We start from the raw sequence: 16,559 nt of genomic DNA on the forward strand, positions 1-16,559 counted from the left end.
TTCTCACTCAGTAGCCTCTGGAGTGTGGAGGACAAGGTCATGGGCCATGGTGGCCGGGCGTGCACAGACTGCCTCTGCTGCCCAGCCCAGTCCGTTCAGAGCCCCACTTCAGTCTTCCACGCTGGGGAGAGCCCAAGCAGCCCATTTCACACCGGGGAGTGGCGTAAGCCCAGGGGACCGAGGAAGACCAGGCAGACAGCTGAGTTCAGGTACACGTGAACAATGCCGGGGCTGCCTTTGGGCTGTAAGAAAGGAAATGAGGAGCCCAGAGAGGGGGGCTTGAAATCTCTAGTCCTCCCCAAGCACCGCCCCCACGCTTTCACCTTGGACAACTGCCGTAAGATCCTTGCTCCCCCTGCTTCCTCCTGCCCAGCTCCGTCCACTTCTCCTCAGCCTGCAGAGTGATGGCCTCTACACTCACAAATTAGATCGTGAGATTTCCAGACGACGCCCGGCAGACGAACAGACTAGGAACGCCTACCTGAGAGGTCTGCAAACTGCAACTCTGGGGCCAAGGCCCGCCCTACTGTTTTTTTCCATAGAGGCAGATTTATTGGCACATGGCCACACCCACTCATCTTCTTACCCCCGGTGTCTGCTTTCCGGGGAAAGGCAGAGTTGAGCGGTCATGACTGGAACCAAAGAGTCTGCAAACCCTGAACTATTTACTGTGCAGTCCTTATCTGGAAAAGTGAGCCCACCCGGGTCCACCATCCCCTGGCTCTTGTGTCCGGCTCACCCTTGAGACTGTCCGCCTTACTGTTCTCCCAGAGCCACACCAACACAGGCCTCTGTAGAGCTCCTCTTTGCCCAGGGCCAAGGTCCCTTCATCTGCCTTCACAGGGTTGAGATGTCATCACCAAGCTCTTACCTCAACCGGCCTCAGAGAGACTCTTCCACTATTTTTAGTAAGTCATGAAACTTACTAGTTCAAGAGATTCTACAGTTATTCCTTTCCTTCAATCATTTATTCAACAAATACTATGTGCTGGGCAATTGTATGTGCCAGGGGAGAAGACAGAAGTGATTCTGGTGTTTTGGGAGCTCACATTCTAGGTGGGAGAAACAAACCAAAAAGACATGTTACACATACAAATGGGATCACCGTATTTAGTGTGAATGGCTACAGAGACAAACGGGGTGGTCTGTTGGAGATGACTCTGGGGGTGTGGAGTATTTCAGATGGGGCACACCGAAGGGTTGATCTGGGAGCTAAGAACCAAATGACAAGGAATGAGCCACGTAAAGTTCAGACTATTCCAGGAAGCGAGAACAGCAAGTGCAAAGTCCCTGGGGCAGGAGAGAGCTTGGAGGAACGGGAAGAAAGCAGTGTGGCTGGAGAAGCATGAGCTAGCCCAAGTCTCCCTCATCAAGTTCTAAGCTCCATGGAGATCTCATCCATCTTCTTACTGCTGTCTCTCCAGCGCCTAGAAATTCTCCTACCGTAGGCCTCAGTTTCCTCATCATGCAGTGGGAAAGTGAAACTAGACAAAATGTAAGTGCCTCGCCAGCTCAAACCTTCTACATATAATTTGAATTTTCTGAGATCACAGTTAAAATCCACTGGCTTCCCCTTCCAGCACCAAAACGTCCTCCTCATCATTTCTAAAACCACCCAAGTGGCAACTTTTAAACATGGATCAGTAAATGCACAGCTATGCTGGGGGTTTCCAGCACATTCTCTGAGATGCGTAGTCCATCGGAACGTAAATGGAGCAAGGTGCCCGGGTGAGAGTCTGGCCCTTCTCACTCCGGGCCTATCTGAGAATGTCAGATACACAATGAAGCTTTTTAAAATAGCTTCCACCTTACATTTTTAATACACTGTAGTTTTTTTTTTTTTTTCAACGTTTATTTATTTTTGGGACAGAGAGAGACAGAGCATGAACGGGGGAGGGGCAGAGAGAGAGGGAGACACAGAATCGGAAACAGGCTCCAGGCTCTGAGCCATCAGCCCAGAGCCCGACGCGGGGCTCGAACTCACGGACCGCGAGATCGTGACCTGGCTGAAGTCGGACGCTCAACCGACTGCGCCACCCAGGCGCCCCTAATACACTGTAGTTTTTAAAAGTATCAGTAAGTAGTCACTGGGAAAGGGGAAGGGGAGCTAACTGACTACTAACTTTTTTCCCTCTGAGTTTCCATGGTCTTTGTCCCTGTTTCCTTCTTGAGAAGAGTAAGCAGAGAAGGCAATCAATCTGAAGAGTGATGGACACAAAGATAAAAAGGCACTGAAGACCTGCGGTGCCTGGGTAGCAGGGCTGGGTAAGCGTCTGACTCTGGATCTTGGCTCAGGTCACGATCTCACAGTGTGTGAGTTCGAGCCCCACAGCCAGCTCTGCTCTGAAAGCATGGAGTCTCTTTGGGATTCTGTCTCTTCTTCTCTCTGCCCTCCCTGCTTGTGCTCCCTCTCTCTCACACATTCGCTCTCTAAATAAATATATAAACTATAAAAAAAAGGCACTGAAGATCTTTGCTTCTCTCCTCTTTCTCCTTCTGTCTCCCTCTCCCTTCCCCACAAGCATGTACACACATACATACACCCTTACCAGCACACACAAATGTATCGGATGCACAGACATGAATAAATATTCACTGAAACACACACAAGCACAAATTCAGACTTCAGCAGGTGCACAGATATTCACATGTATGGGTGCCTACCTGTTTGAATATTCACATGAACCCCAACACGCTTAAAATAATAGTCACACAGCCAGCACATTCATCCACATGCAGTCTTAAGAACACAAACACTGGGGCGCCTGGGTGGCTCAGTCGGTTGGGCGACCAACCGGCTCAGGTCATGATCTCGTGGTCCGTGAGTTCGAGCCCTGCGTCGGGCTCTGTGCTGACAGCTCAGAGCCTGGAGCCTGTTTCAGATTCTGTGTCTTCCTCTCTCTCTGACCTTCCCCCATTCATGCTCTGTCTCTGTCTCTAAAATGAATAAACGTTAAAAAATTTTTTAAAAAAGAACACAAACACAAAATTGATGTGTGCTTGCACTAGTGAACTCACATGCTCACACATGCACATAGAGCACAAACATTCAGGTCCACACATAGACTCACATACGAATTCTGAGAGGCTCACACATACACACAAAGACATCGGACCACACACATGATACACAGGCACAGGCATGAACATGCACTCAAACACATAGGTACTTAGAGGCACTCACACGTCAGGCACACCGTCACCCCACCCCACCCCCAGAAGGTAGATACACAATCGCCGTGCACAAACACACACACTAAGGGGCTTCGTTCACACTTTTTTCCTGAATGATCGGGTCCAAAGAAATACAATTAGTAAAAAGATTGAAGATGTCTTTTGTTTCTGCTTTGTGGTTCTTTTTTTTTTCTTTTTCTGCTATGAAATGGAAAATCCATTGTAGTGGAATAAATGAAGCAGTCAGAAAATAAGAGGCAAGCTCCTGGGGAACCCGAACCTGGAATTCATCTCGGCAAAATCGAGGGTGAGGAAGTTAGGCTCTGTGGGGAGCGGGTTTTGCGCTCTTGAAATTCATGAAATCCTCACCAGAGGGAGTCTCCCAGGATGTTCCTCACTATCCCGTAAATTAATATTAACAACAGCCTTACGTTTAGGACTCTTTTTTGACTTGTGGGAGGAAAATGCTTTCACATCTGTGTTTCTCTTTTTATTCCTAAGCATCTACAAAAGGTGGGAAGGGCCGGAGCTGAGATATCACTGAAGAGGTAACAGCCACACGAGTGCATTCGCAATCCCATATATGCACATAGGTGCCTGACACTGTGCTTGCTAAGTGTTTCTTTTTTTTTTTTAAGTTTATTTATTTTGAGAGAGAGAGAAAGAGAGAGAGCAGAGAGGGGGCAGAAAGACAATCCCAAGCAGGCTCCACGCCATCAGCACAGAGCCTGACTTGGGGCTCAAACTCAGGAAGAGTGAGATCATGCCCTGAGCTGAGATCAAGAGTCAGACGCTTAACTGACTGAGCCACCCAGGTGCCCCGGTATTTTTGCCACCTTCACTCACAGCATGCCTGCAACAACCCTAGAGGGGAAATGAATCATTATTGCCATTTTACAGTTGAGGAAAGTGAGGATCACAGAGGTAATGTCTTGCTTAAGGCCACAACTGATGAGACTTGTATTTGAACCCAGGTCAGATGTGGAAAGACAGGCACAGGAGGTGGTAGAGACTGGGCTGTCTTAGAATAATGAGGGTCTTAGGGCCCCTGGGTGGCTTAGTCAGTTAAGCATCCAACTTCGGCTCAGGTCATGGTCTCATGGTTCACGAGTTCGAGCCCTGGGTCAGGCTGTGTGCTGACAGCTCAGTGCCTGGAGCCTGCTTCAGATTGTGTCTCCCGCTCTCACTGCCCCTCCTCCCGCTCACACTCTGTTTCTCTCTCTCTCTCTCTCTCAAAAATAAATGAAAACATGAAAAAAAAAAGAGTAGCTATGCAACTAAACTTAAGGCAAATGTCTTGTGGCATCATTGTTAAGCCTTACCCATCATTTCCCTCTGAATCATCACCAAATTGTGGCACTGTGCTTTAGTTAGTACCAATTCACTCCCTTATAATTGAGTGTATTTTCCACTCTCAAAGGGGCTGCATGAGATTTTCCAGCTGGGAAGACCCGGAGACCACAGTCTGACCCAGATGATGATTCTCATCTCATTGTGACACAAAATAAATGAGTCAGGGCTGTTAAAGATTAAAAATAGCATCCCATTGAAATCTAGGGCCACATGAGGTCCTCCAAAATGGTGCAAGGTCACAACTTAGAGGGTTCTAGGTAGTCTGTTCTGGGAGCAAGTGAAAAGAAAAAAGAACAACTAGCATCCAGTCCCCCTTTCCTGTCCACAACAAAGCCACAGGGTATTTGGGGCTGGGGATCCTGGTCCCCTGCCTACACATACTCACTTGCAGTGATGGGGCTCTGATTGGCTTAAAACAGTCCACATTGACCAGGAAGCCACTCTGATCGGCTCAGTGCCTCTGATACATTTTGAGCCAATGAGATAATAACTCTTTTGGCTAGAGGAAAAAAAAAATCTTTCCCTCCTATCTGTAGGAGGAAAGGCATTCTTGGTTCCTACTGCCCTGGGACAAGGAAGCACAGGGCTCCCGCATGCTCCTGGCAGCCATTTTGAATCATGAGGGGAGTCACTTTTAGAAATGAGACAGAAAAGAGGCATTTGGAGAGGAAGATGAAGAATATCTGTGTAGGCTGGATCAAATCCTGCTTGAAGCCAAAGCTTCTTCTGAGATGTTCGTTTACCCAGGTCAAGATGTCCCTTTGCTGTTCACGGCAACTTGGGTTGGATTTTCTATTAAATTCAAGCATCGGGTTTTTTTTTTTTAATTTTTTAAAAATGTTTTTATTTATTTTTGAGACAGAGAGAGACAGAGCATGAGCAGTGGATGAGCAGAGAGAGAGGGAGACACAGAATCTGAAGCAGGCTCCAGGCTCTAAGCTGTCAGCACAGAGCCCAACGTGGGGCTCAAACTCACAGACTGTGAGATCATGACCTGAGCTGAAGTTGGGTGCTAAACCACCTGAGCCACCCAGGTGCCCCTCAAGCATTAGGTTTCTAACAAATTATTAGTATTGGCTAAGAATAGGATCTGTCCTTTCGTATTGGTAGCATATAGGACGAACTTCGAAAGAAAATGAGACCAGACCTTGAAAATCATGCCTATGCCAGAAACTTTGCATTAATCCTCAGACAATCCTGGATGATTAAATATGTTCATTGCTATTTTTTTTAAGTTTATTTATTTCAAGAGACAGAGTGAGCGGAGGAGGGGTACAGAGAGAGGGAGAGAGAGAATCCCAAGCGGACTCCATGCTGATAGTGCAGAGAATAATGCGGGGCCTGTCCTGAACCCTGAGATCATGATCTGAGCCAAAACCAAGAGTCTGATGCTTAACCAAGTGACCCACCCAGCACCCCAAGTTCATTGCTATTTTATAGATGAGAAAACTGAGGCTTTGAAAGGCCAAGAGGCCTGCCTAGGTTCTCATGGCTGGTAAGTAGTGGAATCAGGATTTGAACCCCAGCGTGATCAACTCTAAAAAAACTTGCTATTTTTATGAAACCACCTCACCTCACGCAGATTCCACCAGACTGACATCCTCACCAACGAGGAATTCAAACAACCAAGGAGTGGAGCTGGCACCCAAAGTCTCCCTCACTTTAAAGCTCTGTGTCCTCCTGATTCTGGAAGCCTGCCTTGGGCACTAAGTCAGCTTGCGGTACAACTATTCCAAACAAACCCTTTAAGTGGGATTGCTAACTCATGAACACAGCTGTTTAAGGAGTTTGTGTCCCAACCTTATCACGGTCCCAGGACGGTGATCCCTGTGGACATTGCTAAATATGAGTGGTTACAGACACTGGTTTCAAACTCCAGGTGCACCTCCTACCAGTTCTCCCACCTCTGGACCACCAACCAGCTCCTACAGATAATCTTAGTCTGGAGCGGGAAGTGGTGTGACCTCACTAGTTGCTTCTAGCAAAATTAGTGTCATCCCCTTCACTCCATTCCATTGCTGAGCCGATGGACAAATGAATAAGTTACATGCCCTTGCAAATGATCCACAGCTTGTTTCTTCCTTCAAGTACCTTAGGGACAAGAAGCTCATGAAAAAAAAATAGCAATAAAAATCTCTTTGACACTGGAACTCTCCAATTTGTTTTTTTTAATGCCGCAGGTTGGACCTCAGAGGAGACCTAGGGATTTATCAAGGTTAAGCGGACAGGGGCAGGGAAGGAAAGTCACTGCAGGTTTCTGGCTCCCCCACATGCTCTTAATTCCCATACCCAAGGTTACTGCTCCCAGGGTGCTTCCAAAAACTCCAGTTCCAAGAAATTAGGCTTTATACTCAATAATAACTTTGATGGTCAATAAAAGAAAATTTAACTTTTAAAGGTTTAAAAAGCCACACATGGGGTGCCTGGGTGGCTCAGTCAGTTGAGCGTCCAACTCTTGATTTTGGCTCAGGTCACAATCCCAGGGTTATAGGATTGAGCCCCATGTCAGGATCTGTGCTGAGCATGAAGCCTGCTTAAGATTCTCTCTCCCTCTCTCGCTCTCTCTCTCTCCCTCCCCTCTCCCTCTCCTACTGGCTCTCCCCTACTCTCTCTTCTCTAAAAAAAAAAAAAAAAAGAATAAAAATAAAAACTTTTAAATAGCCAGTCATACTGTACCAATCCTATGCATGAAGTCATTCATTCATTCATTCATTCATTCACCAGTGTTTATGGAGTACCATATGTCAAGGATGCCATGAGGCACAGAGATAAACTTAGCTTTGCAGCCATGTAGTAATTTAGAGTATATGTGGTATTTTGTATTACATCATGGGAACCTTGATGAATCAGGGAAGCTGTGGTCTGGTTATAAAGAAAGTGGGCTCTAAGGTTAGATAACATGACCTCAAAACACAATTCCACTACCTGTTAGTAGACAAGTAACTTGTGTTCTCTGAGCCTTGATTCTACTACTACTGATAAGGGTTAATAAAAATCATAGGGCTGGGGCACCAGGGTGGCTCAGTCAGTTGAGCGTCTGACTCCTGATTTTGGCACAGTTTGTGATCCCAGGGTTGTGGGATCGAGCCCCGTGTTGGGCTCTGCACTGAGCGTGGAACCTGCTTGGGATTCTTTCTCCCTCTCCCTCTGCTCCTCTCCCCTGCCTGTGCCCTCTCTCTCTCTCTGTCAAATAATTTTTTTTTAATTAAAAAAAAAATCATAGGGCTGTAATCGGATTAAATGAACCAACAATCCATATACAGTGTTAGCACAGTGCTTGGTCACAATGAGCACCTAATAAATGTTAGCTATTATTATCTCTAGAATATTCTACCTGTACAAAACTTGTATCACCAGCACCTACTCTGGGCTCAGAAACCATTAGTCCCATTCGGCAAATAGAGGCCTTTTTTATTTGAACGAAAGATAGTATAACCACCGTCAGAACTATCCTAAAAAAAAAATGCCAGGAGGAAGAATAATTCCCCGAACCCCAAGAAGGTTTGATAGCTCCTTTCAAGACTGGAAAAACAAAGGGCATGTGTCCTCTGAATGGGAATAAATCTTTTGTGAATAAACACGAAGTCAAACTGGCTTGAAAAGAAGCAGGAGAGGGAATGTGTTAACACACGACAGGCATTTCAGGCAAACCAGAGGTCTGAGAATGAGATGGGCTGCCTGTGGAAGTAGGCACCCCCAGAGGTGGTCAAGAAAACCCATGGTAGTTATTTGTTATTTGTAATATAGCATAAAGGGAGTGTTGGACCAGCGGGGCTTTAAGGCTTCCCGCTAGGCTCATACTCCATTGTTCTCTTCCTAAGATTCTTGTCCCCAGTGTTCCTCAGGTGGAGGAAAGAGGGAGGGTACTTTGTATTTAGGGGTACAATAATTTTCTACTTCTCAGTAGGGTACTTTTGTCATCTCCTATTTTACAGATGATGTTACTGAGGCGGGGGGGGGGGTTGTTAAATGACTTGCCCAAGGTCATGTAACTGGCATTGGGGTTTGAGCACCGGCTGGCTCCAGAGTCTATGCTCCTAGCCAGTGAACTATTCTGCTTCTCGTTTAACTGACTAATACATGCACTGGCTCCGTGCTCTGCCCTCAGCATGTAGAATGATGCCTAGCACATGGTAGGTGTTCAGTAAATACTGAATTAACAAATGACGGAATGAACAGGGTACATGCTCCCCAGACATTAGTTCTCTCTTCCTTCCTCTCCCCTGCTGCCCCTAAGGAGCCTGGTGAAAGTTGAATTCGGACCTCTTGCCTTCCCCCTGAACCTTAGATTTTGCACAGAACTTGTCCAAAATTACGTGCAATTGTGGATCGGCCATAAGGACAAATTCAGTTGATTAGATCAAAAGTACCATCTCCCTATCACAACACAATGGATTTATCTGGGAAAGGTATTTGGCTGGAAACCCGACCCGACCCAACCCAACCCAACACGAAGCTCCTGAGTCCGCCGGGGAGAAGCACGGCCTGGTGACTAACAGGATGGTTGAGCGCTGGAAGCGAATGATGGTTAGGAGATACCCACGGCCACGCTGCCTCATAACAAGATTAATCTGGGGGCGAGGAAAGGGTGCTTATTAATGTGTCCGGAAGGCGACTCTAGGTCTTATTCCCTTGATGAGAGCAGAGTCACAGGTTATTTATAGCCGCTTTCCAGGAGGAACGTGGCACAGGGCGACCGAGGAGAGAGCCATGCCAAGGCGCGCTAATGAAACTTTGGGGATAATTTACGGCTCAAGTTCAAGGACTTTTGCAGTGAGAGAGAGCCTCTCAAACTCCCAGCAACCCCTGCTCAGTTAGGAGGCTAATGGTGACGGTGCAGGTTTGTTGTTCAAGACTCACCATCAGCTCTGGCCGAGTTACTGCAACAGCCTCCCTACTGTTCTCCCTTCCCCTCCTCCTGTGTCAGTCCGTTCTCAACGGCGCAGCCAGGGGGACCCCGTTCAAACTAACTCAGATCAAATCCCTCCTTGGGGATCAGAGCGAAGTGCAAGTCCACACAACAGCCCAGAAAGCCCTATGTGACACCACCTCCACTCCTTCCTCAACCTCATCGCCTCCCCCTGCCCCCAGCTTGCTCCCAGCTGCTCCTGCAACATGCAAACACACTCCCACTGCAGACTCCTGGCTCCTTCCTGCCATTTCCTCTGCCTGAAACTCACCTGGATGATAGCCTTTTAAAACATGGACACCCTTTCCTGCTTCCCTGCTGTACTCTTCTCAGTAACTCGCTGGAATCTGACATAGTATCTGGTCCCTGCTTGTTATTTGCAATAGCTACATGCCATGAAATCGCAGGGCAGTCTGAATTCGCAAATACTGAACCATTTGCTACTAGGGGAAATAGGGGATTAGGTTCCTGCAAGCCTCCGGGCACAACATTTCTGTCAACCAAACAATCCGGAACCTAGTTTTCTGTGTCTCTGTTTGAAGGCCCACCTGAATGAAACTTCTCCAACACAGGTATTTTGCCTGTGACGCACATCCCAACCTTCTTGCACTCAGGGACACTAGACAGAATTTCAGAACTACGGTTGGGGGCTGACTTCAACAGCGAGATGACCAACAGAAAGCACAAAAACGCGAAGAACTTGGCACTAGATGGATTGCTAAAAGAACTCTTGTTTCACATGTGAGAACTGAACAAGAAGGCAGAGCATCGCCCTGTTTGACCTGAGCTGGGAACTGTGTGCATTAAGTGACAAATTTTCACCACCCTGCACATGTGAGTCAATGACCGTGAAAGCACCCTGGGTATGGATTGGGGGGTTACAAATAAATTTTAGCAAGCAGGCTAATTCACAAACACAGAATCCATGAAAAATGGGGATCAACTATGTATCTAACTTAGGTACTTATTTATTGACTGCCTTCCCCACCAGCAGGTAATTTTATCTGCTTTGTTCACGACTGTGACTCTGAAACCTGGAACATAGTAGACTCTTCACATATATTGTTAGGTAAATAAGCCTGAAGCTCTTTCCGTTTTGACCAGATACAATACCAACTATATTTACATTATTTGTATGCAAATAATGTAACTGTAATGTAATAATGTAATGTAAAAATAGTGGCATGTAATTCTAGAGAGGATTTTAGAGAATGGTCAACCAATGCCCTCACATCATAGATTAGAAGCTAAAGCCCAGGGAGGGGTAGTGATCAGCCTAAGGCCACCAAACAGATTGGGGGCAAAGCCACATGTATTTTTTAAGCCACGGTTCAGGACTCTGTGTGCTTCTCAATACTGCTACTACCGTGCAGATGGGATCTTTGCTATTACTGGGATGTCACAGATCATCTGCCCCAGTGCTTGGAACAGAGCGGGTGTTCAATAAACGCTGACAAGGTAGATTACAAGGGAGGCGGAGGGTATTCCCAGAAGATCAAAATGCAGCCTGTACCTTCAGCTAAAGTCAATCATACCGATTGGAATGACTGACTTGATTTTAAGTATAGCTCTCGCTACAAAAAGTTCATGAGAAAGAAAGAGGAGCTTTGAGTATAACACTTTGTGTTGCAAGTAATGGAAAATTAAACTCACACTGGCTTCAGCAAGACAGAAAATTTATTGAGTTGTATAACAGAAAAGTCCAGAATTAGCATGAATTTTTGATGAGGGTTGCTCCAGAGATTGAAAATATCATTAGTTTTGCAGCAATCATTAGTTTTCCAGCTTCAACGCTCTGCAGTTCTCTTGGTTGTGTCCTGGGGACAGCTTTCCTCCCAGTAGCAAAATGTCTGTAAGAGTCCCTGGCTTAGCATCTACCCAACACAGCACCCAGAAGAAGACAGTTTCTGTGATCTACCCAACACAGCACCCAGAAGAAAACAGCTTCTCTGGTCCACAGTTTCCAAAGACCTGCTCTTTACTCTGATTGGATACACCAGAGGTCACATGGCCACCCCTAAACCAATCACCATAGCCAGAGGAATGGACATTGCTGATTGGTGGACTGGGATGCCATGGTTACAGGACCAATACTCCAGTAAGAGAGAGCAGTGTGTTCAGATACAGGGCTGAGACAACGTGTACAAAGAATGAATAATAATTCACAACAGCTGGGTCATAACCTATAAGCTAAAAGGTATGAGGGGCCTAAGGAAAGGACAGGGTCATCTCAGTCCCCAAGTAGAAACATTGTTTCTAGGATTTATTTCTCTTAACATCTTTTTGAATATCATACATACATTAGGGCTGGAGATTTGCAAGTCAAGCAAACTCTTTATTAGTCCCAGAATATTAGCAGAACTTGGTTCATCCCAATGAATGTCTCTGAGACAATCAGGAGCCTGCCAGCCACCCCTCCAACAGTCACTGTGTCCCTTACATAATGCACAGGGGCTCCAATGAGGAGGATTTGGCTTCACCTCCTTTCAACACGCCAGAGATTCCCATGACTTCGCTCTCATGCTGATGTCAAACAGCTGCTCCACCATTAAGCATTCTAAGTGACAAAACAAACTGTGGGCAGGAACCACTCCTTGTTGCAATGACAGGAGCGAGAAAGTTTGCAGCAAAATCACATCTGGTAGCTGTGCTTGTGTTTTGTGCTGATGAATACTGATCTTTCAGGACTGTGTTCAAATCCAAACACTAGCAACCTAGCAGTGGTCAAAGGTGGTAAGCTGAGGGTGGGAGGAGGTCCATAGGTGACATGCTGGTTCCATGAATCTGACTGTACTACAAAGGTCAAGGAAGTGACCCGAGTCATCTTAAACACCAGGCAATGGGCAAAGGTAATCACCAAGAAATCCCAGAAGTAGAGCAGATGTTAAAGATAATAAAAATAAATAAAGGAAAAGATGGTGGATTGGCTGTGTGACTAGCAAGTTGAAGGTTGGACTAGTCTCAGAAAGGAGTAACTATCAGTGGACATCAGTGAGGGTGTGAGAGCTGGCTCTCTCCATCTTCTGGCTAGCTTCTCCACAGGTGGTGGCCTCATCTTCACCCCGCCCCCCATAGACAGTTTTCTCCACGTGGAGGAGTGGATGGTTGTCCCCAGTCACCAACTACCATTCTTTCAGCTTTGTGACATGAAAGGCAAAGTCCTTTTCCTCGAGCACCAAATCAGGAATTGCAGGGGGAGGTCTTCTATTAACCTGGCTTTGTTAGGATACTAACCCCCCGGAAGAGACTTTAGGAACTAGAGCAAAGGGGTTCCCTAACTGGCCAGCCTTGGGGTACATACCCACCCTAATGGTACAGTTCCCAGCTCTATCGAATAAAAAAGACAGTGTAAGTACAGACTAAAAAATTATTCGTTGTTAATGTGAAACTCAAATTCAACTGGTTGTCTTATATTTTATCTGGCAAACCTGGAATAGAGGCAGAAATGAGGATTCTGTAATTGGAAACTCCCCAGAATCACCTGCCAGAGAGGAGAACAGATAAATTCACAGACTATTGGATGGACAAAAACAAAATTGCCCTGCAGCTCAGTTTTTCATTAACTGAGAAAGATACTCATCAAGATACATGAGAATTCGAAAGTTGATAGAGAAGCCAAAGAGAAAGACTGTAAACCAATGTTTCTTAAAATGCACTCCATGGAACACTAGCTCAGTGGGCTGTTAATAGTTCTTACCTATAAAAGGGCTTCTGTGGCCAAATAGATTTAGGAAGGACTTGCTAAGTCCAGTTAATTGGGTTTCTCTGCTGTAGGACTCTCATTGCAGTAATATGTCAATTTCCATTGAGAATTTCCCAGGAGGGAAAGGGTGAATGCAGCTTTCCTCAGACACATGGCTACGGAAACGTTTTAGAGCAGAACAGCTCCTGGGGCTTCCATTTGTGGAAATCATGAAGTCCAGAGGGGCATTCTGGTAGGTATATTGTCAACAGGATGGATACCACAAGCTCCATCCTCTGGATTAAAACAGGGAATCCCCAAAGAATGAAATTAAGAGTAAATATTGATTCCACGTCACTATTTCCAGCTAAAACCAGGAGGCAGGGAATGCACACACTTCCAGCAAATATGTCCACCTCTCAGGCCCATCAACATGGTGTCCTGAACCAGCCAGGCCAAGGTCTGACCCCTCTCTACTGGTCCCCTGTGAACTCCTTGCTTTATGCACCTGCTCACGAATTATTATTCCCAGCATGCAATGCCACAGGAAGTGTAGGAACAGGAACGCACAGTTCCGATTTCCTCCATGCTTGGATACCTTATTATACTTGGCCCACCTTTATCATCACAAGGTCACAGAAACTAGGAATTGAAGAAAACTTTAAATTTAGGAGAATAAGAGAATGGAATCACATCTCGACCCTCGGGCATTATATACTCCCTTTCATTCATTCTCTCAGTTACTTCCCCATGGCACCCCTATATCTTACATATAAAAGGAGTTCTGTGGTCAAACACATTTAGGTTTTCTCAAGGCCACTTAACAGATGCATAAACTGAGCCAAGAGATAATAAACAGCATGATTGAGCTAATTCCACTACCTGAAAAAGCTTTTGGAGGAAGATATTTTCTCCCTGTAGACTGTTGCTATTTTATACTTCTCAGCCACGCAGGGCTCCACTTTCCCAAGATACTCTCTGCTTCTTATTTGAATGCTTGTCAACCTCTGCCTCTCCACCAAATTCTTCTAATAAACAGCATCCAGGAAGTGCCGTTCCCTTTGTGTGCCCCCACAATCCTCTGCATTATGTTTGATCTCAACATCCCATTGAAAATTGGATATTGGTAGTTGCCTGCTATGATAATGAACCAGTTACGTCTCAATTTGAAAAGGCATTTAAGACACCTGTTTTCATTAGTAATTATAGATAATTGCTATGGTGGAGGGTTGCTTTTTTTTTAATTGCACAGCAAAGGTCTTTGAGAAATGAAACAATTAATTTCCTGATACCTTACCATGAGCAAAGTATGATGTGAGCCCTCATTTTGGGGAGTGTTTGTAGGTAATTGGGCTTGGCTGCTTGCAAGGGAAAAAAGTAAATTATATTTTAGATCTACGTCCTGACATATGTTATCCATAGATAACTATTTTTTTTTAATGTTTTTAATGTTTTGTTCAGAGTTTACTCATGCATTCACTCTAGAAACACTTGGGCCAGGTCCTTGTTAAATACCGAGAGGCAATGACTCACTCACTCATTCATTCACTCATTCATTCAACGCAAGGCATTCAACAATAAATACTGAATTACAATTTTGAAGCCCTACTTAGACAGTAGGAATCCATTTTCCTAAAGAAATGTTCCTGCTCTTTGGGCCCATAATTCCACATGTAAAAAGTTTTCTTAAAGGCATTAGTGTCTTAAAGAAAGGAGTAATCTAAATATTGATCAAGAGTACAAGAATGGGTAAACGAATCATTATAAGTGACAGTCATTAAGAAATATAGAAGAGGGGCACCTGTCTGGTTCAGTCAGCCGAGCACGTGACTCTTGATCTTGGTGTTGTAGGTTCAAGCCCCATGTTGGGCGTAGAGATTATTTTAAAAATAAAATCTTAAAAAAAAAAGAAAGAAATATTGAAGAAGATATGCTATGGGGTAGTCATGTATTAAAAAGAAGGAAAATTTGGCTATGAAACAACCCCAAACCTGCAAACTAAAAATGACTGAGAATATAAGCCAAAAATCAGAACCATCCAGAAATCCCACAGCAGGGTATTTACCCCAAACAAGTGAAATCAGGATCTCTAAGAGATATAAGCATTTCCTGGTTCATCATAACACTGTTCACAGCAGCCAAGAGGTGGAAACAACACAAATGTCCCTCAAGAAAGGAATAGATGAAGAAAATGTGGTCTATACATACTACAGACAGTATTCACCTTAAAAAAGAAGGAAATTTGGGACACCTGGGCGTCTCAGTCGGTTAAGTGGCCAACTACAGCAAAGGTCATGATCTCAGGGTTCATGGGTTCAAGTCCTGCATCGGGCTCTGTGCTAACAGCTCAGAGCCTGGAGCCTGATTCGGACTCTGTTGTCTCCCTGTCTCTCTGCCCCTCCCCCACTCACGCATGAGCATGCGCGCTCTCGCTCTCTCTCAAAAATAAATAAACATTTGAAAACTTTAAAAAAAAAAAGAAAATTCTGCAATGCATACATTATGGACGAACCTTGAGGACCTTATGCCGAGTGAAATAAGCCACAAAAAGACAAAAACTGTATGATTCTGCTTATGTAAGGTATCTAAAAGAGGCAAATTCATAGACTCAAAGGGTGGAAGGATAATCGCCACGAAGTGGGGTCAGGAAAATGGGGGGGTGGGGGTGGTTGGGATCAATGAGCCTAAAGTTTCAGTTGAGCAAGATCAATCAACTCTAGAGATGTGCTGTACAAAACGTGGCTATAGTCAACCATACTGCATTATATACTTAAAAATCTGAGAGGGTACGTCTCATGTTCCGTGTTCTTACCACATTAAAAAAAAGAGAGGGAGAGAGAGAAGCCAAAATGGAAGTAATGGTTCTCTTCAAGGAGCACTATTGCCAAAGTAGTCGTGTTTGGAGACACCGTTGGGATACATTTTATCTGGCGCACTTTTCTGTGTCCCCAGATTTCTAACAATAAACACGTATTACTTTTGCAATCGTGGTATCAGGAAGGAGAGGCATACGAGGGTGGGGAAGTGGATGGGAGGGTAGGAGTGAAGGTTCTGCACATCCATCAGCCTTGGAAGACGAGGAGCTGAGTCCAGAAGAGACGATAACACCTCCCATGATAATAACAGCTAGAGCGACTCACAGGATCTCAGGGTCGGAGAGACCACGCAGTTTGAATCCTTCTACATCTATGATTACCAATCTTGGCTGCGGATAATAATCTCTGAGGCTTTTAAAAGATAGAACTGTTCATGTCCAACCCCACCATTCCTCCCACGGGACTCATCCTGCACCAGGGGCCAGGCCTTGGTACTTTTTAATTTTACGTTTTAAAGTGTCTTTATTTATTTTGAGAGAGAGAAAGAGAAAGAGAGGGAATGTGAGTAGCAGAGGGCAGAGAGAGGGAGAGAGAACCCCAAGCAGGCTCTGTACTGTATCAGGGT

The sequence above is a fragment of the Lynx canadensis genome, chromosome E3 (assembly GCF_007474595.2).
Source record: "Lynx canadensis isolate LIC74 chromosome E3, mLynCan4.pri.v2, whole genome shotgun sequence".
NCBI lineage: Eukaryota > Metazoa > Chordata > Mammalia > Carnivora > Felidae > Lynx > Lynx canadensis.